The sequence below is a fragment of the Canis lupus genome, chromosome 11, assembly GCF_003254725.2.
Source record: "Canis lupus dingo isolate Sandy chromosome 11, ASM325472v2, whole genome shotgun sequence".
Classification (NCBI taxonomy): domain Eukaryota; kingdom Metazoa; phylum Chordata; class Mammalia; order Carnivora; family Canidae; genus Canis; species Canis lupus.
In genome coordinates this window covers 69,188,443-69,210,064 of record NC_064253.1, presented here as the reverse complement: position 1 = coordinate 69,210,064, position 21,622 = coordinate 69,188,443, and the positions used below count along the sequence as shown (strand labels likewise).

At 39.2% G+C, this 21,622-nt stretch overlaps 1 long non-coding RNA gene across 1 annotated transcript in view; it reads right to left on the bottom strand.

Annotated features, from left to right (window-relative positions):
- Nucleotides 1-2,576: 2,576 nt before the first annotated feature.
- LOC118350293 (uncharacterized) overlaps nucleotides 2,577-21,622 on the bottom strand; it is a 151,384-nt gene continuing 132,338 nt past the window's right edge. Inside the window, exon 2 of the long non-coding RNA XR_004803801.1 lies at nucleotides 2,577-2,923. This is a non-coding gene — a long non-coding RNA (uncharacterized LOC118350293). The remainder of the gene's footprint in view (nucleotides 2,924-21,622) is intronic.

The window sequence follows — 21,622 nt, the reverse complement described above, 5'->3', positions numbered from 1 at the left end:
ATGCAAAATCTTCACAGATAGGATTGGCTTTTCTATGGTTTTTTCACCAGAACAGCTTCCAGCTTCAAAGCAGCCCTCTATTTTGAGTCCTGGTTTTTCTAACCCAAAGGCTTTCTTCTGCCAAGAGCCTTTGTTTGAAATGAATAGTGTTTTTAGGGAGCCTGATTTCTATGATCCTTCCATATCTTATGTATTCTCTATTTAAAATATGGTACACAGCTGGATATGGTTATAGGCAAACTCTAGATCTATTGCCACTCTACATGGCAATTCATATTTGAAAGTAAACTGAAGAAATGTGGACAATTTTCAGGGCAACGAGCACGTGACATCTTGAAATGGGACACACACTGTCTGGCTATAGGGTTGATTCTAGAAAGCCTGGATATTCTTTTACTCTTCTCTTAGAGCAATTAGTAATTTGGCTAGTGAGTAGATATGCAAAAACCTCATAGTTAAAAAAAAAAAAAAAAATTCGTAGTTGTGTAGAGCCAGGTCCTTTATCCTCAGGGGACAGAGAGCCACTGCATGGCTAAGCTACAGCGGGTCATGCTGGGGACTGTTTTCAGGAGGCTCCCTCTGGTAATTGTAGAGAATACATTAGATGGGGAGACCCTGGAAGGAGAGACCAGAGAAAGGCTGAGAAAACAGGACTTTATTGACATTCATCACCAGATTAGTTAGGAGTGAGAAGAGGTTTTCCTTCCAGTCAATTTTGACTACTCTATTTGAAACAAGCTCTTGACTCTGAATATATGGTGCAGGGCTTGTAATATTCCTGCCCACTGCCCTGGGTAGCTAATTCTTTTTTTGTCTTGTGTCCCCAACGAATTGTATACCTGAAGTTCTTTGTGGGTTAGGAAATATACTTTACAATTATACATGTCACCCAGTTTAGGCCAATGCTTTCTACTCAATAAGTAGTTTTTAAAAATTCTTGTGTATTTTTGACTAATAGAAATTATATATATTTCAGATGGACAGTGTGATGTTTTAATATATGTATACATGATGAAATGATAACTACAATCAAATGAACATAACTGGTCACTCCCCAAAGTTACCATTTTATTTTTGGGGTGAGAACATTTGAGATTTACTATCTCCAGCAAATTTCAAGTATATGTTGTTATTAACTACTGTCCCCATGCTATTCATTAGGTCTAGAGAATTGAATCATTCATCTTATGGCTGGAAATTCATACCCTGTTCAATATCTCCCCTTTCTTTTACCTCTCAGCCTCTGGTTGCCACCATTCTACTCTCTGTTATTATGATTCAACTTTTTTTTTTCCTATTTTTGATTTTTAGATTGAACATATAAGTGAGATAGGTATTATTTGATTACACTATTAGAGGTAATTCTCTCTCTCTTTCTCCCTCACTCCCCCTACCCTTCTTGCCCTTTGACCAATCTACACATGCCATTCTTGACGCTTTGATATGCTGGATACATCACAGTTCTACATGTCCACTTATTTGTTTAGACAGATCAGCACATTGGAGACAAAATACCTGAGTTTCTATTTCTACCTCTGCAAACACTCTTGTAGGACTCATGGCAAATCACAGACCAACCTGTGCCTCCGCTTTCTTGTCTGTTAAATATAATTATTAAATTAAATATATGGTAAGGGCTTAGGATAGTGCCTGACAGGTATTAGGCATTTAATACATATAACTTCATTTTCCTTCCCAATTTTTCTACCATCTTTTGGTCTGTCTAGCTACCCCATTGCCCTTTGTCTTTTGGCAGATCTCATCTTGCTTTCCTATAAGGAAACAAAATAAATTAATACAAAGCAACTCTAATTTCATTTAAAAAAAGACATGCTTGGTTGGAAAAGAATGATGTTTTGTTGCTTTGTACCACCTGACTATGACAGGTGATTAAAATGCAGTGCCTGTCTTCATTTAATGGGCCAGTTACTTGGACATGTTTATGTCCTGCAGCAATTCATTTGAAAACAAATGGATCTTCACTAAGTGGGATACAGTTTACCAAAAGAAGAGGACAATAGAAAAGAGGGTTATGGAGTGCCATTCATTATGTATTCCTCACTCAAAGGGACCCGGAGAGTGTCTGTATGGCTTTATTTATTGAACACCCATTTATCGAATACCTTCAAGGCTCCAGACCCAGCAGGAGGTGCTGTAGGTGACTTTAAATGAGAGACAGTGTCTTTGATCCAAAGGCATCCATCAAGTAGGGAAAACAGACATGCTAAAGCTAAATGACATTGCACTTGGAAGGGTTTTCTGCGGTGAATGCAGGATGCTTTGGGAACATGGAGAAGGAAACAAGATGCGGAGGTGGCTTCCTAGTGGGTGTGATGAGAAGAATATGAATGGAAGCAATGAAAACTTGTGCAGAGTCAGCACTGCAAGAACCAATAGAGGTTGCCTAGCCCAAGACTCCCACTATAAGCCAGTACACTGAAGGCTAGAGAAACACCTGAGCTTAGGTAGTACACTCCAAGAAGCTGACATGAGAATCTTTCAATTTACTTATGGGTTTGTGGGATATGGGCCGATGTTGCAGGATGGATTCTCTGGGAGCAGACACTGAGATGCAGTTAAGAATGCAAGATGTTTATTAGGGATCAATATACATGAGAGGAAGAGAGAAGGTGTGGGATTGATAGAGGGAGAAGCACAGCCACGCAGGACTGACCAAGGCTCAGTCCGTCTGGAGAAGGGCTTGTCGGAGTGTCCCTCATTAGATCCAAATGGCTGAGGGTTTATACCTCTCTCAGTCTCTGGACGTAGACTTTCCCAGCAGAGTATGAGCTCCAGGAGCCAGTTCTCAGCAGCTGGGTTGGGACCTGAGTTACTGGAGTTGGAGGCTCTCTGGTGACTGCATTCCCAGTACCTGGGTAGCATCCTCTTCCTTATAGGGGATCTGAGTGGCATTTGTCTGTGCCTATCAGAACAGAAATAGATTCAACTAATATTTATTGAAAACTTACTATATGTCAGACAATTTTATATACATTATCTCATTTGATTCCCCCAGCCAATGTTTGAAGGAAGTGCTCCTATGCCAGAAGTTAACAAACAAACTACCTTTCAGGTGCGCCTCCCAAGGGCGCTGAGAGCATTTACTAGCATCGTTTGTATCTGAGATCAGTAGCAGACACTGCAACAACTATTTATCTCAGGAGGGTGCACAGACAGAACCAGGCTATGCATCAGGTTTCTTTAAGGCAAACTGTGAAATCCCAGTCAAAAGGGCCACTTCCTCCAGAGGATTTTACAGAGATCACTTTTTATCATGCAAATGCAGGCTCCAACTTTGGGAAGAGACTCCTTAACTTGGGCACCCCAATACCTCCATCCGAATCCGGAATCTCATCCATAATCCCCTAGACAGATTCCTTGAATATTTCTAATGATGAGACACTCTCAACCTCACAAGGAAGCGCTCCCTGATTGTGGTCCCCCTCCCTTCTGGAGTCTCATGGGAAAAAAAGCAACCTCCCTTCCCTTTGGCTGTCTTTTCAGGGAAGTGAGAGCAGCTTTCATGCAAATTGCTCTTCTTTCCCACAATTGCTAACCCTGGCTATGGCACTGTGAGCTTGGTTGGCTCACCCACCCTCTCAGGTTTCCTTCCTCATTCATGCAGTGGAGGTAAGTACACCCAACTAGTGCGACTGTGAAGCTTAAGTGAAACACAGCGTTTACGTGGTAAGCACTCAGTAAACAGTAGGCGTTATGGTCCATGCCATTGGTCTTACATTTATTCTCATGGTAATTCTCATAGTGAATGTACTGAGCACACTTTAATTTATATGGACACAATATTCCAGTTAAAAGGATCATGAATATGATCCCATGAATGTGAATAAATTTATTTTGTTTATGCCCCCCCCCCAGAATGGAATGTGTGGTGGATCCAGTTATGGTGCTCCCCTCCCGGGTACATCAGATTGTTTATGGCGTGTAGGGCTTTCTACTGGGCATGTTTAAATATGCCAGATAATTTGAATTCATATCCCCATATTATGTGGAAATAAAACTTGGAGTGATAGCCTCATCCCAAATTACACACATAGACAGAGCCAATACTTGAATTTAAGCATGCTCTTTCTTATGTCCCAGAGGCACTGCATTATGTACGGGTTGTGGCCTTCTTGGAAAATCTCATGGATTCTCTCCCTGGAGGAAGGGAGACTTCTAATAAACACACACACACACACACATTTTTATTTAATTTCAGGAGGCATATACACCCTAGAACTCCTCACTTAAAGACACTATGGTTAATAGTTTCAGTAATTCAGAAATCAAGCTGGCAGGGAATGATTCCTGTGATCTCCTGAGTAGAGAGAATAGAATTGACTGAGAAAATACTAAATGGGTAGTGGATCCATTGTGAGAGAATCAGTGAAACTTGTATGAAAATTTCACATCCCTTCTATATTAGGAGAGGCTAATATTCTTGGAATAAAGAATGAAATCATAGGCACTCAGAACAGAGCTCCTAATTTTAAAGCTAATGCATGTTCTATTAGCTGCATATGTCAGAACGCTCTGATTCATAATTCCATGAGGCCCAGAGCTATCTGTCCCAGGGGACAACAGAAATAGAAAGGAGAAAAAAAAAAAAAAATCAGATGTTTGTTATGTCTTTGGCCAGGCCCAGACAGATGGTAATGTTTGTTTGTTTCATACAACTCTGTTCTTTTAGTCATCTCCTCTCCATACAAACCTGCTGTTAATACCTAGACTTGAGGCATCTCTTTTCCCTCTGTCTTCAACTATTAGGAAAACTTCGCAATTCTAAGCGTCTCTGCCTCCCCATTTTCTTATATATTCCTAGATCTCCCCATTTTCTTATATATTCCTCATATAAATCTTGCCCAAACTCAGGGTTTCTGACACAGGTTGCACCTGTAGAATAGGTTAAAAGTACAGAGCACTGAGCCACACCATCAAAACCCAACATTAGCATAAGGTTTGACTTTGAGCTCAGGCAGCTGCATTTATAATTAATGACCTCATTGATTCTGTGGTTCATTCATGTTTGAGAACTTTCTCTAAGACACAGCAATCACCCTTCTACATTTCTCCAACCTAGAATATGCTGTGCTAGTTGTTCATGGTAGCTCTTTAGCACCAATAGATCCTCAACACAACCATCTAGTCTTCCACGACCTTCCACAAGAAGTACTACCACAGCCAGTACATTGCATTTCTTAGGTATTTCACTGAAGATTTATGACTTCCTGAGGGAGAGCAATGTAGCATAGCAACAACATTGCACTTGAAAGAAGCCCATCAGATGGACCTCCTTTCCCAGGGATCTCCTCCTCATCTCAGCCTGTCTAGGTCACTCTTTCTCCGTGGTGCCAGCCTTTGCTCTGGTCTTCTTCTCACTTTAATTATGCAGAGGAGACTCTTTCTTCCTTATGATACCTGGCCAGGAACCAGGGCTGACTTCTGCTATAAAGAATATCTTTTAAGAAGAAAGATATCCTTTCTAAAGAGATTCATATATCAATTGCCAAGAGGGTACAACTCTTTCCAATCTATTACAAGACTATTACCTTGTATAGAACTATTACTAGCTCTATCCTTCACCTGCCTCCCACCTTCCATGGCCCCATCATAACCTAAAGGATTGATTCTCACCTGTAGCTGCATGTGACATTTGTCTGTGGAGTTAAAAAGAAAATAGAGGGGTGCCTGGGTATCTCAGTCAGTTGACTCTTGGTTTCAGCTCAGGTCATGATCGTGGGGTCCTGGGATTGAGCCCCACATCTGGCTTTCCACTTAGCATGGGAGTCTGGTTGGAATTCTCTCCCTTCCTCTGCCCCTGACCCTCTCACCACTCTCCTCATGTATGTGTGTGTGTTTGCCCTTTCTCTCTCTCTCTCTCTCTCTCTCTCTCTCTCTCTCTCTCTATATATATATATATATATATATATATATATATATATATATATATATATCAACCTGGGCTCTGATGCAGACCATGAAATATGTTTCTGAGGAAGGATGCACAACACAAATATTTTTAAATGTTCCCCAGGTGATTCCAGCGTACAGCCAGGGTTCATAGCTACTAATTTTAAAACATTCCAGACTCCTACACCTAGCCCTGGTTCCCTTTCATGATTCAGACTTAACCTTCATTTCCAATTTTATGCCCCTCTCATAGTCATCACACTTTATGTATCAGTCATAACTCTTGGAGGCCTTCAATGTGAAAAACAACACGGATCCTTCAAGAATGGATGAAAATGCCACCTCTTCCATCAATCAACCAACTCCCCTTCTGAACTCCCCAGCCCTTTCCTTTAATCTATGCCACACTCATCACAACACGGCCGTTCTCTCTCACATTAGAGTTTTCATATCCCTGTACCTTCCTCTCCATTAGCCCATCAACATTCTTTATTATAAGGCATTAAAATTAGCATTTGTTCTATTTTAGTTGCTATATTAATACAACCTGTATTTGATGAATAGTCTTATTAATGGAAAATTTAAACATCCATCACACTACATTTATAACACTTAAGCTTCCCATGCCTTACAGGAGACAGCAAAATTAGGTGTAAAAATGGTAAAACCAAAAATAGGTGATTTCAAAATTGACAGAAATCTTTACATTTTAGAGCTGAAAGGCCCTCAGAGGTCACTTCTACCACTTTATCATACAGATCAATACAACAAAGACCAATGATAGAAAGGAATTGACTAAGCTCATACAGGCAGTTCATAGGGAGCTGGGATGAGGACCCAGATGACCTTGGTAAGCACTCCGGTTGCTCTCTCTACTCTGACAGGCCAAATAACCCATTTATTTTTTTTTTTATTTTTTTATTTTTTCAAATAACCCATTTAAAGCATCCATAGACAGAGTTATTCTATTGCCCAAGAAAGTTTACTCTGAAAGCAATGCCATTATACTGTGCCATATGTGGCTGTGGAAAAAGTAGATTTTGAGGAAAGAGGTATGGTTTTGTTGTCCTGTTAGAACCATTACCAAGCATCCCAATGAACTTTGCATGAAATCCTGCCATGGATAAAGCTTGATTCATCACAAATACATCTGAATGCATCAGATAAACATGAGTCAAAGCTCCAACTTAATCTGAGGCTTTGAAACTCTTCCTTAGAATCCAGATGGGTTTTCATGTGTTGTGATCCAAGAACATGATAAAGGAAATAAGACTAATTAGGGCCTTCTACGTTCCAAGCATGACACTAGGTGCTTTAAGGAAAACTGAGATGTCTATGTCATGGTGAGTGCCATCTTGGAACTTCAATCTAGTTTGGGGAAGATCAATACAAATATCTAATTTCCTTAAACTAAAACCAATAGATAAGCATAAGAGTAAATAAACTATGTATGAGTGTTTGGTAAAGAAACACTTTTACTGTTTAAAGCCAGATTGCCTTCTCAGGAAAGTAGGGCCTACTAAATGAGAGACAGTTTAGTTGTTCAGAGCATTGTACTGGGTTTAATTATCCTAAGAAAGTCTGGAACTGAGTCCAGGATTGGCAACTATAAACACTTAATTCACTTCATTTTCCTTGAGAGTGACATTCTTATCCAAAGCTCTTTACTTCACAATTCCCCCTTTTTAGGAGTCTTATCAGAAGTCATATAACCTGCTTTTTTCCCTCCTTCAAGTATTTAATTGTCATATGAACCAAGAAGTGCAAAATGGAAGCATTAATTCAGTCTTTAAACAAACAGTAACATTTGGGATGGGGTTGGCTGTATATTATAGATTCCATGCACTAAGTTATTGCTTGATTTGCCCTTTACCTTGAGGATTTTCCAGGTATACTAACGAAGTCTCTTACCATAGAAGGACTTTCTTCTTGACATGCTATTTGTCCTTTTTGATGCTTGTTGTGTTTATGATGCATTATCTGTTATGATCTCTCCATAAAAGCTTCTGCCTCATACACTGGGCTTTAGTCATAGCTGAAAGCACGATGGAAATTGTGTTTTTTTTCTCCTATTATCATTTATCTTTTCCTTTACTGCCCTAAAGAGGTGCTAACGTGACTCTTAGCAATGAAGGGCAGTTTTTCTTATCGTGGCCTGGGTTTCAGCATGCTAATGTAAGATATCAGGGTGATGCTAAATTATTCCATTTATTTAAAAACTGACACATAAAAGGTATTTCACATGGCAGCACCAACCAAATCATATCTGACCTGCCCCACTAGTGACATTTATGGAGAAACAGGGCTATTGTCGGCTAGTTGCAGAGAGGAAAGTGTCTTTGTCATATAATTGATATTCCCAAATCCTATAAACATCATGCTCTCTTGAGAGCTATATTTTAGAGTCTGGTGAGCTCATGTTTTGTTCACAAATTTTAGGGACTTTGCAGGAGGATTTGGAGTTTTGGATGTGAGGCAGGCTTCTGAATACCAAATATTCAGGACTGGATGCTTATTTCTGTGTCTTTGTGAATGTAAGCTCAAACATCAAGATTTGAATCAGATGTATCAGAAGGGTAGTTTTGAGGGGCATCTGGGTGGCTCAGTTGACTAAGTGTCCAACTCTTGGTTTCAGCATAGGTCATGATCTCAGGGTCGTGGGATCAAGCCCCATGTCAGCTCCATGCTCAGCGGGCAGTCTGCTTGGGATTCTCTCCTTCCTCTCCCTGTGCCTCTCCCTTTGTTGTGCTGGCTCTCTCTCTCTGTCTTTCTCTCTCTCTGTCTCTCTCTCTCTCAAATAAATAAATTAATAAGATCTTTAAAAAAAAAAAAGAAGGGTAGTTTTGACTCATGAAATGATATGGAATAGTGATTGTCAATGTCTAGTGTCCATAAAAATCACCCAAAGAGCTTACTGAAACAGATTCCTAGACCTTCCTACCATTAAGATTCTGATTCAGTGGGCCTGCGGTGAGGCCTGAGAATTGGTATTTCTCACAAGTCTCTAGGTGATGCAAGTTTGCTGATCCACATATTCAAATAAGGGCATAAGCGAAGTTAGGTGAAAAAATATAAGATAACCCTTCTTTCAGATGCACAGTGTTTATTTTTATAATTTCCACCACAGTTAAAACCCTTTTGCAAGGGTTGCCTTTTCTCGGTTGCTCAAACTCATCAGGTATACTGAAGCGTCTAGTGTTTCACATCTGTTTCACCTGTCCAGAACTTCTTTCATTATCTGTCAGTGAGGCTTATTTTTCAAGTCTCAGTCTGAAGGACATTTCTTATGAGAAGGCCTTCCTCACTTCTTTGTATTGATGAGTCCCCTCTACTCCTGTGTTTCCACAGCATCCCGTACTTTCTCTATTATTTGCCACCCTTTCATATTGTTTATTTAATTGTATGTCTAACAACCTAGATTGTAATCTTCATGAAGCTCTAGACTTTTTCAAATAAGATCACTATGAATGTCCTCAAAAATAACCAATTGGATTATCAGATACAGTTGTATCACTTTGTTAATTGCACATAAGGGCTCAAACTCCCATTTAAGGGACAGGAGAAGAATTGATGAAGTTCTGGAAAGAAATAGAACACTGCTGGATAGAGCCAAATAATGCTTCAGAAATTATCTAATTTGATTGATCCTTTGTATCGGTAGGGGACTGAATCCCAGAAAGGAAAATAGGATGGGTCTAATATGTTCAAACTACTGCTCATTCTATTCTTATCTCTTCTCCCTAGCCCCAACTTTATGAAATTTGAACATCCCTAAAGAGAGGACAAGAATTCTATGTCTAAATAGAAACTGAGTTAAATCCAGGTGACATAGAGGCTACTTAACACCTGTTTTCTCCAGACTTTTCCACCTCAAGAGACTATGAAGTGAGGGCACGTTGCTATTATTACCTGAAATTGGCTAGCTCATTGTTCCTTCTGACATTGCTGCAAGACCTCAGTTCACCTCCCTCCCGCAAATCCCAATGTTATTTCTGAGTGCCCTAGTTTGAGTGCTCTGAAAAGCAGACTCTCATTCAAGATTTGCATGCAGGTGGTTTATTGGAAAGTGCTCTCAGGAACACCTGTAAAGGAGTGAGAGGAGTAGGATTAGATAGAGAAAAGTCAAACTGTAATTTGGTAATATATAAGGAAGAACTAGAACTCAATTCTCTACAAGTGGTCAGAAACAGAAGGTCAAATAATTTCTTATCTAACCAAATGTTCACAAGGTAGATCCAAAGGATGCTGCTTCACAATAGATTCCTATAGATTAGTGAGATTCTGGGAATGAAGATGCCAGGAACCAAAATATATCAAATATTATGTTATAGACCATGCATGCATTCTCATTTATTTATCATCATAGCTTTATGGGGTTGATTTTACAAGCTAGATGAGACATAAATACCTCTTACCAGCTGAGTAAAAAAAATTGAGATTAACAAAGACCATGCATTTTTCAAGAATCTCACACATCTACCAAGTGGAGTAGTTAAAATTTGAACCTAGATTTGTCTAATTGGATAGAAGCTCATGATTGTAACTGGAATCAGTGGCTAGAATTATGAAGAGACTTGAAACTAATGCTATGTGAGAAGCAGTAAAAGAACTGATGAATGTTTAACAAGGAGAGGTTCTAGCTTATGAGAGAAAGGGAGAAATGATTAGCATTTTCAAGTCTTTGTAAGGCTAACATCTTTATAGAGAAAAGAAAGGGAACAGAAGGGAAGGGAGAAGAAATGGGTAGGAAATATCAGAAAGGGAGACAGAACACAAAGACTCCTAACTCTGGGAAACGAACTAGGGGTGGTGGAAGGGGAGGAAGGCGGGGGGGGGGGGGGGTGGGGGTGACTGGGTGGCGGGCACTGAGGGGGGCACTTGACGGGATGAGCACTGGGTGTTATTCTGTATGTTGGCAAATTGAACACCAATAAAAAATAAATTTATTATTAAAAAAAAATAGAATGTAAAAAAAAAAAAAAAGATTGGTATTCAGAGGGACCGGGACCGCATAGAAAAAATTGGAGCCGAATACCTCAGAGATACTGCAAGTTCAGTTGCAGCAGTAAAGCAAATATCATAAAAAATGTACATACCTTTAACTAAAAAATACTTTATGGCTCAAAAATTCTATCATCTGAGGTTTCAGCAAGTCATAGTCATTGATAACAGATCACCAGAAAAAATAGTAATGTAAAAGTTGAGGGAATTACTGACCTATGACAGAGACACAAAGTGAGCAAATGTTGGAAAAATTGTGCCAATGGACTTACTTGATTCAGGGTTGCCACAAATCTTCAATTTGTAAAAAACAAAACAAAACAAAACAAACAAAAAAAAACCAGAAAAACAGTATCTGTAGAGTGCAATAAAGCAAAGTGTAGTAAAATGAGGTATGCTTGAATTAGGATTGACATCCTGATTGTTGGAATTGTTGAAAAATATGACAGGGATGTCTATGGTAGTAATAATCACATAATTATTATATATGATGATAATAACTCAAAGAACTTAACAGTTTGATATGCTAAGTGGTACAGGCAATCAGGTAAGTGCCTCAGTCTACAGAAGCTGGACATTTATATGGTGGCCCTGTTAGTGGAGAAACCAAGTATCCAGTGAGAATGGTCAAACCCAGCATTTCCAAACTATATTCTGCAAAGTCTGTGTTTCCCAGCATGCCGATGGGTGGCCATAAGGAAAACAGTTCTGCAGTCGAATGGGTTTGGGAAACAATTAAAATCAAAGGAGGGTCTTTTCTGCTAGATTTCACAGAGCTTTGAACATGGGTATTGTGGGTCTCCAAAGAATGAATATTGGGGGATCCCTGGGTGGCGCAGCGGTTTGGCGCCTGCCTTTGGCCCAGGGCACGATCCTGGAGACCCGGGATCGAATCCCACATCGGGCTCCCGGTGCATGGAGCCTGCTTCTCTCTCTGCCTGTGTCTCTGCCTCTCTCTCTCTCTCTCTGTGACTATCATAAATAAATAAAAAAAATTAAAAAAAAAAGAATGAATATTGGAGGCACTTACACTTACTTGATTAGGAAATCCTCTTTCCATGAAAACTTAATAATAACTAGTTGGGGGAATGCTGTTGAGGTGGTGATCTCTGAGTCTCTGACTTATTCTGAAATTCTCTAATTCCTGAAACACCGAATGAGTCAGGAAATTTAGAATTTAGTACTACTCTTGGAATGGAGTCACTGTGTTTTCTTCAACAATTTCCTTCCCTCTCTTGAGTCTTGCTTTAGGGTCCCTGACTAAAAAATAATAATAATAAAAATAATTAATAAATAAATAAATAAAAGGGACTCCTGAGACTTTTCATCTCCAATATTTTCTGGTTTTATGGGGGTTTCAGAGCATTAAAGAGGAATTTCACCTACTTGACAGATCTCAGGGGCCTGCCTTCTTGTAATTGTCGCAAGTTTCCAACCTGGTGGCTTTGAGTGAATGCATATTGTTTTCTGATTCCTATTCTGTTGGATAGCAGCTTGAGAATGGGAAGCCAAAAAGACCTCCCATTCTGAAGGCTTCCAAATTAGTTTTGCAGACCTCAGCAATTCAGAGTGTTTGAAGACACTGTAGAGATGTACAGCTCTGTGGTTGACCCCTCTCAAACAGTACATAATTCTGAAAAACTTGGAGCTCCTCCATAAAGCCATATTTCAGTTGCACATTTTAGGCATGAGATTTCAGCCAAGAGCCATAATATAACACTGCCGAGGATTTTTTTTTAACTTGCAAAAATATGCATTTGGACAACCTAGCAACTTAAAATTACAGGAATTGAATGTACCTTCTATGTTAACCAAAGTGCTACAGGTCAAATGATAAATCATAGAAACATAGAGTTTGATGCCTTCCTAGAGATTTCCCAGTCCACAGTCCCATACAAGGTTTCAATCTTTCTTATATCTCTGTGAAGTCATTGCTTAACTCCTTGATTACACTTACTGTAAAATGCATGCAATTTGAGGCAGACCAATAAAAATCACACATCTCTTATCATAAGGATGGGTTCTCTTCTCTTAAGTACGTTTTCTGTTATACCCATTTGTATTTCCTGCTCGGCATTCTGAGGATACAAAGGAAAAAATATCTGGTCTCTCCTCTATGTAGTGATTTGAGTTTTGAAAGACAAAAAGATGTGTATCCCCCTCCACCATCTTTATTTTTTTTAAGATTTTATTTATTTATTCATGAGAGACACAGAGAGAGAGAGAGAGAGAGAGAGAGAGGCAGAGACAAAGGCAGAGGGAGAAGCAAGCTCCATGCAGGGAGCCTGATGTGGGACTTGATTCTGGGACTCCAGGATCATGCCCTGGGCCAAAGGCAGGCACTAAATCACTGAACCACCCAGGGATCCCCCCACCCCACCATCTTTAAACAAAGTTTTAATTTTTCAACATAATCATGCCCTTCGCCTTCACTGGAAGTATTATAAGCAACCAAAATAAAGCACAGTCTTTGAATTCAAAGAGTCCCAGGGTCCAAAAACCTAGTGACACTAATGACTTGCACACTAATGACCTTGAACTCTCTACTTCATAACAGGGAGCCCCAGCTTCCTCATTTTAAAATAATAGAGAATCACGATTATATCACAGGATTGTTATAAAGAATAAATGAGGCAAAATACGCAAAGCCTTCTCCATGGCACATTCTACTTCTTCCCACCCTGCACTGGCTTTCTTCTCTCTTTCTACAAACCTAATATGATATGACATGACATCATATTCTTTTATCATGCAGTGCTCCTGCTTGTCTCTCAGAAAGCCTGAGGTCTGGAGATAAACATAATTCCAGGTAAATGGCAGGGCTGGAGTCTCACCCCCATGATTTTGGTCTTTACACTTCAATTAAATGAAACTACTCTGTAGTATTAAAATGTCTCATTTCTTTTCAGACATTGTAATGCAGACCAAAGAAAGAAGACCTTGGATACTTTTTAATACAATATTAATATTGGTGAGAGGGCATTTGAAAAAGTCAAAGCAGCCAGTATGCTTGGACACTAACTAATTTCCTTAAGGATTATTTTATTATGCACTCAGTGTTCTGAAATGCCAGTATCTGCGGAGGCGGTGTGATTACTTTGCCTTTTTCATTCAGTGATTCTTTAAGAGTGATCATTTTTCATTATGGAAGAAAAACTTATATGCTCTGGACTAACATAATAGAACAAACAACAAAACATCATCTCTCTGTGAAATCTGACGTCAGATTTAATCATGCAGGAGGCCTCAGGAGGCAATGCAAGTCACTGGACTGGGAAGCGGGGGCCTGGGTCCGGCCCCATCTCTGCATCAAATTGGCATGTGGCTTTCAGAAGCCAAAGCTTTTTGGCCTGTTGTGATCCTGTCTCTCATCTGTTCATTAAAGGGTAGGACTAGATGATGTTTAAGGACAATCTTACCTGTTTATTTCTAGTGTTTACAATAGGAAAGGACCTAATCAGGGGAGCTACACCCAATGGTCAGCCCAAAAAGCTTCCCACCTAAGGGAGCTGAAAACATTCACTCAATTCTAGAGAAGCAACTTGCCCAAGATCTTTCCAAAACAAATTACCTGCCAGTCAAGGACCAAACTGTATGCTTCTTGCTTCCCAGGAAAACTGCCTTTCTGTTCATCCCTCTGCCCCTCAGATATGGGCTTCCTGATTTCTCTGGTTTCACCTGTCTACACTTCTGCATCAATAAGAAATAAAGATGCAGAAAATGTTGGTATGGCATTCACAACATGTCATTTTAAGGTGCTATGCTGAAACAGGGAATGATGCCTTGAGTTTAGATGTTGCTTTAGATAACTTTTATATTCAAAAGCTTTTTTCTTCTCTTAAAATTATTCTGTAACACCACGAAAATTCTCTCCCAAAACAAAGTTTTCTGATTCGTGTGGCATAAACTGCAAATCTATACTTTGAATTTCTCTTGCAAGGCCTGTTCAATTTTTTAATTTTTTATTTAAATTCAATTAGGCGACATGGAATACCTCATTTGTTTCAGATGGAGTGTTCAATAATTTACCAGTTGCGTATAACACCCTGCGCTTACCACAAAGCCTGTTTGATGAAAACTATGGAATGGTGTTATATAATGGAAAGAAAAAGATAGAAGTAAGGGGGGATTCAGAGTGTGTTGACTCTGAAGGTTAAAATTTCACCAGAATAAGCCTGTGTCCTTACATAGTAAGCATATAAAAAGTCTCAGTTTCCTTATATAAAAAGATAAAGTTTCCATCTCACAGAGTTGTTGTAAGTCTTAAATTAGATAGGATATTAAAATCCCTTGCATGGTGCCTGGCATACAAAGGATCTCAATAAGTACACAATAGGTATTGTGAGATGTGGACCAAAGCTAAATTTCATAAACACTACGTCCCATGCCCTTCAGTGAGGTTTACCTGAACTATCTCTAAGTAGAGCTCCTAATTCTAAAGATGCATCTTAAAAAAATATTTTTCAATGACTTGGATTTATATTTGGAGATCTGAACCATCACCAGCCTACAAGTGAGGTTCATCTATCCGCCTATAATATAGTTCAGGTATGTGTCGATTTCATATTACCCTTTTTCTACTCATTAACATAAAATTCTAAAAACTCTACATTTTAATGATAGTACATATAAATATTCTCTAAATTTGCAAAATAGACATCGACAGGAAGAATTGGTAAGGGGATTGTAATATCCAATTCATATCACTTCAGTCCTTGGGCTAAAAGAGAAGAGGGAAGAAAAAAGTTCCCTGATATCAGGTCACGAGTATAAATGAGTCAAGTGCTTCATTGAGAACTTGATCATGCACCTGTGATAATGCAGTTAGACAGGTGAACGGTGGCTTGCAGGTTTCAGAAACATCTGCACAATGTAATGGGTGATTCAAAGGAAAACAATCACTGTTTCTTTCCCCTTTAGTGCCAGAAAGTTCAAAAGGGTGAAACAAAAACAAAAACGAAAAACTCCAACTCTGTGTCAAGCTCCATGTCAGGTACTTGACAATCATCATCTCATGAGATCATGACAAGAACTCAGTGAGTGAGATATTCCGATGCCCATTTTACAGATGAGAAAACTGGAGTCCAGAGAGAAAAAGTCACTTTTTTTCTCAAATTCTCATAGCTTGGAAATTTAAATCTATCTTAAAATTGAAACATTCCTAGTAAGATTTGAAATCACAGTTCTTGGTTTTCTTGACTGGAATTCCATGATTTAAATGTTAGGACTACAGAAACCTAGAATTTACAGATTGATTTTATTGTTCATGTGCTATTTTGTTGTCTCGTGTGCCACTATTTCCATGTCCATGCGATATCAAACCTTGACCTTTTGACAAGTCTTTGTTTAAATGCCACCTTTTCAACAAGGCTCACATTTTCCACTATATTGAAACTTGTAATACCCCTGCCATCTTGCACAACCCATTTACCCCATCTACATCGTCTTACCATAGATCTTTTTAATGTCTAACAAGCTACACAGTTTTATATTTTATATTTATTGTCCCTTGTATCTTCCTCTAGAATATAAACAACAGAAAGGCAGGGATTATGTCTGCTTTTGCTCACCATGTTTTCCACTTATTTATAACAACACCTGGAACCTTTACAGAGCTCAATTGTACTTGTTGTATGAATTCCTAATGGAGCATGCCATTCTATCCATTGTTAACAACTGTGGCTTCTGGATCCTTCTCAACATGCCCTTATGGTTAGCCACTGTCGTTGGATTGGACTTGTCATTTTAACTGAAATTCAAATATCATGCTTCTGTTTCCTTTTTTATAAAATAAATATGTAGGTGGTACCATCTACCATAGGCTGAGGAGAACTAAGTGAGTTAATGTCTATACAGTGCTTAGCAGAGTGTATGATCTGCAGTAGGCACAACATGTATTTTCTTTCCTCTTATTTATTGGCTTTCATTTATCTGGCTGACAGCCTACTTATCTAAATAGTCCTAGTTAAAGCACAAGTAAGAATCTGTATAATCAAGAGATTCATATCAATTTTCCATGTAATTCTGATATGGGAAACTTTATTACAACCCCACAGAAGACTTCCTCAACCCTTTAAGGCAAAACCATTTGTTTACTCACTCTTATTCCCATAGTGCCTAGTATCTATCAGTCTTCATAGACTGTTTCATGTTTATTAGCTGCCTTAGCTACAAGATGATAATTCTTCCAGGGCAGTGTCTATGTCTCATTACTTTCTTCACTCTGTTTTCTCGAATGGTATCTGGCTTATGGTATACATTTAGTACATATTTATTGTATGATTAACATCACTACAGCGCACCGGTGCAAGACATGAACACAGAAATTTCTAGATTTCATTTCTATAGCACTCATGGGGATACTGAGGCTACAGAATAAAAATAAATCAAAGAAATTATACATCTAGTTATTATCCAAGTAAAGCCTAGAACTCCAATTTTACAAACTAAGTCTTTCCTGATATAATATTTCCACTTTTCAATTAGATATGCCTTAATATAATTCATTAACTTGCTTTTTCTCTCTTTAATTTCTTGGTTAACCTTGAAGATGCGACTCCATTAAAGTCGAACTTTTAGAAACAAACTCCTACTGGATGATTCTATATAAAAGGATCCACACAGAGTTGACAATTTATAATATCTAGTCTGTGATTGAACTGACTAACCCTTTGGGAAAGCTGAGTCACCAAGTCTGTCCTAGAATCAGAGAATGTAGATTTGGCCGTGTGCTTAAGAGGAGAGACACTTTTCCTTTTAATCTGTTTGTCTCCCAGATTAAAGTCAGAGACTTAAAATAAATAAATAAATAAATAAATAAATAAATAAATAAATAAAGTCAGAGACTTACATATAACAGACCCTCTTACCCATTTCCTATCTTGAATTGCACCTAGTAGGACCTCCCACCTAGTGTGGGAATCTCTACTCATTGCTTAATTGTCCAGTGTTCCCCCAACCTCAGCTTTTATACATCAGGAACAGAGCACTTACTACTTCCAAAGAGTCATTGTGGGGCTATTAGCTGCAGTAATTTAACTGAGAAATGTCTCATGGTAGCTTTGACCTATTAGCCAGAGTTCTCTTGTCTGGACCACAAAGCACATCATCCCCCCTACTCCCAGAAGACCATCTGATATTTGGAAATAGTAACCACTGCCTTTCCCCCACCCTCAACATACCAATCCAAGTCATCTCTCCTCCAGGCAAAATGTCCTTCTGGCTCAAGCTATTTTCATTGGGTAGTAAACCAAAAATGTTTGGTCCCTTTCTTTTCTTTGATGGCAAAATCTCTTTGATTTACCATAAAAGATTGTTTTTGGACTCCCAAAATGAAAGGGTGAGTTGACCAATAACAAGCATATCATTCATTGGTGTCTTTCAGGGACAGTCTCATTCCACATCATTTAAGTGGTATGTGGGAAAGGAAAAAGGAAAAGGAAATAGCATTTATCAAATGCCTACTATGTTTTGGTCACAGCACATCGATTAAGTTCTGGGATCCTCCCAACATCCTTTGAAGTACATAGTACCACATTTTATAGGTGAGAAAACTGAAATTCAGCAGTTTTAAGGAACTTGCTCCAAGCCAAACATCTAGAAAGTGGTAGAGTTGGAATTTGAACCCAAGTCTGTAGAATCCCTTAGGTTGTCATCCTGGCATTCCGCCAAGATGTCTCCTGTCTCAGGGTACAAAATTGTGGTCAAAATTCTACTTCTTTCATATATCTGTGAATACCTCCCATGAACCATAAACAATATGATCTTCCAGTGAATCTGACATAAATATACTACAAGGGCCACAACTGGCCAATTGAATGATGCATCTTCCCCACAGGTGTGTGTCTGAACATGGTCCCGAAGAGCAAAGCCATGTGATCACTGATATTCTGTGTAGGAATACAAGAGAAAATTCAAAACTAAATGCATTGCTTAACATTTTGGGGACGCCTGGGTGGCTCAGCGGTTAAGAATCTGCCTTCGGCCCAGGGTGTGATTCTGGGGTCCTGAGATCGAGTCCCACATCAGGCTCCCTTCATGGAGCTTGCTTCTCCCTCTGCCTCTGTCTCAGCCTCTCTCTCTCTCTCTCTCTTTCTCTCTCTCTTTGTGTGTGTGTCTCTCATGTGTAAATAAATAAAATCTTTAAAAAAATTTTTAATTGATTTCTCTTGTGCATTTTTCTTCTCTATGAATGACATAACCATTGCATCTTTGTCTATATTTCCTCCACACATCTAAACTCTCACTACCAATTCTGCCTACTAAAGACTCTTCATATTTGGACTCTTCTCTTCATCTCTTAATTAAGACTAACCTCCTCATTCATTTGTCCTCATTACTCTAATCCCTCCCGGTAGTCAACCTAACTGTAGTCATATTTACTCTAGTTCCTCCTGTAAAGTGCATTAAGAGAGATGTTTCAGAAATAGCTCAGAGTATATCATCTCCCTCTCAAAAATCTTCAGTGCCATTAGGGGAAAATAGTCATCGCATTTCCCTTTTCAGAAGACTCCACTAAAGTAACACTTTGCCGCTTAGACTAATTTCACTCTCTCCTTCCCAGAGAGGAGGAATAAACCAATTTCTGGGTGAGAGATTTTGGCCTACATTTCTTGACTGGGTGGAGCTAATCTATTGAAAGACTATGAACATTAAGAATTCGCTTTCTTGCTTTTCTGCGAGGCACTAATGTGATACAGGGCACTGTGACTTGGGACATTCTAAGGTCAGAATGGGCACTTCGCAGACTAGAGTTTTCCCTTATCCTTATTCAGTCAGCATGGGTAGGTTTTGCCACAGTAACAGAAGACCCTCATATCTAGTGACCTAAAACCATGAGTATTTCTTTCCCACTTATGCTCTATGTCCATGAAGGGTAAGCAATAATATAGCTTCATGTCATCTTCACCCCACGACTCAGGCTAATGGATTAACAACAATGAACCCCTGATGGTCATCAGGGCAGAGGGAAATAAAATACAGATACAGTGAACCTTTCAAAGCTTCTGCTCAGACACACGTCACTTCTGCTTATATCCCACTGGACAAAAAAGGGTTGTTTTGTCACATCTGAGTTAAAAAGAGTGGGGTATAATATCCTGTCACAGGTTGGGTAACACAGAGAAGGGCACCAGATATGAGGGACTAGTAATGTATAATACCCTACCTGCAGCTCTCGAAAAGTCTAGCCTGGAGGGTGAAAGAGAGAGCATTGGCAAGCCCAGTTAGTCCTATAAATTCGCTAAATCATCTAACTTAGTATTTAGTCACTAAAAAGAAAAGGCTGACATTTTGAACTGATGCTCAGAAAGGGGAAGTTATTTGTCTCACTCTGCAAAGGTTGTGAGCCTCACAGCAAGAACTAGAAGCTAAAGCTCTTTCCACTAAATCAGATTGTTTCTCAAGCTTCATTACCCACGTCTGGCACAAAGTAGGTGTCTAGCACACGCCTGTAGAGCTGAATCAAATTTATATGACCCACTGGTCAATCCTCCCTGAAATGTGTTTTTTCTATTCAATAAACATAGCTTCCACCTGTGTTCTATGGGCTAGGAAACTCCACCACATTCTTAACACAGAACTTCCACAGTAAATAAATCCCCTATCCTTCATCCAGCCTGTCCAGACACACATTTTGATTTCCTATATTGGTGTCATATCACCAGACCCCCAAAACAATAAATGAAAAACAGACAGATGTCTTAGGAACAGGAAAAGTCTCCACGTGCCACCCCTCATTCTTGGTTTAATGTTAATCCCATTTCCCTGCTTCTAGGCCAACAATCTTCTCCCTCAAGCCCCAATCCCTTCCTCTCTGGAAGAAAGACTAGGTATTTCTTGAATTCATTTATTGTGTTTTTCCTTCTCTTCAGTCATCTTCCCTAGTAACGTCTTCCATATGTCTGTGAGCCATTGTGCTAAAGAGCTCTGCCCAAAGTCCTTATTTATTCTGAGTGGATTGGAATGGCAGCCTTAAGTCTGGTATTTCCTCACGTTTGACAGCTTGAATTACAGACTTTGGGTACATTTAACGTAATCCATTCATGTGGAATGGCTGTTGTTCCTCTCATAGTAGTTTGAAAATATAAATATTTACAAACCCCTAAGACAAAAGCTCTTACTGACAAGGTCTCTAAAGCAACAGCTCCATGGACAGGAACCTTTTCACTTAGAGTTTTCCACTGACAGAGTCTAAATTCTCCTGGGTCATGTGCACTCCATTTAATGTTAATGGAATCTTAGTGAACTCACTGGAACTTATCTCTCTACATGTCCAAAGAGGGAAGGGAGTAGAGCAAGAGTATGGGGGATGGATTTTCTCATCAGGACACAGTCAGCTAGCTCCTTTAAGGCCAGAAATGAAGTTCTTGGAATTGAAGACAGTGTCTGACCCTGTAGGAATTTCTACTACACTGTGCCTTCTCTGATCTAGGAACTATGATAAATGCTTTTCATGTCATGATGTATTGATAACTCATAATCCATTTTATTGATGTAGAAATAAGGCTTTGAGATATAATGAGTTCATATAATGTCAAATACCTACCAAGTAGAGATTCCAGGGATTAAAAAAAAAAAAAAAAGATTTTACTTATTCATGAGAGACACAGAGAGAGAGGCAGAGACATAGGCAGAGGGAGAAGCAGGCTCCATGCAGGGAGCCCAATGTGGGACTCAAACCCAGGACTCCGGGATCACACTCTGAACTGAA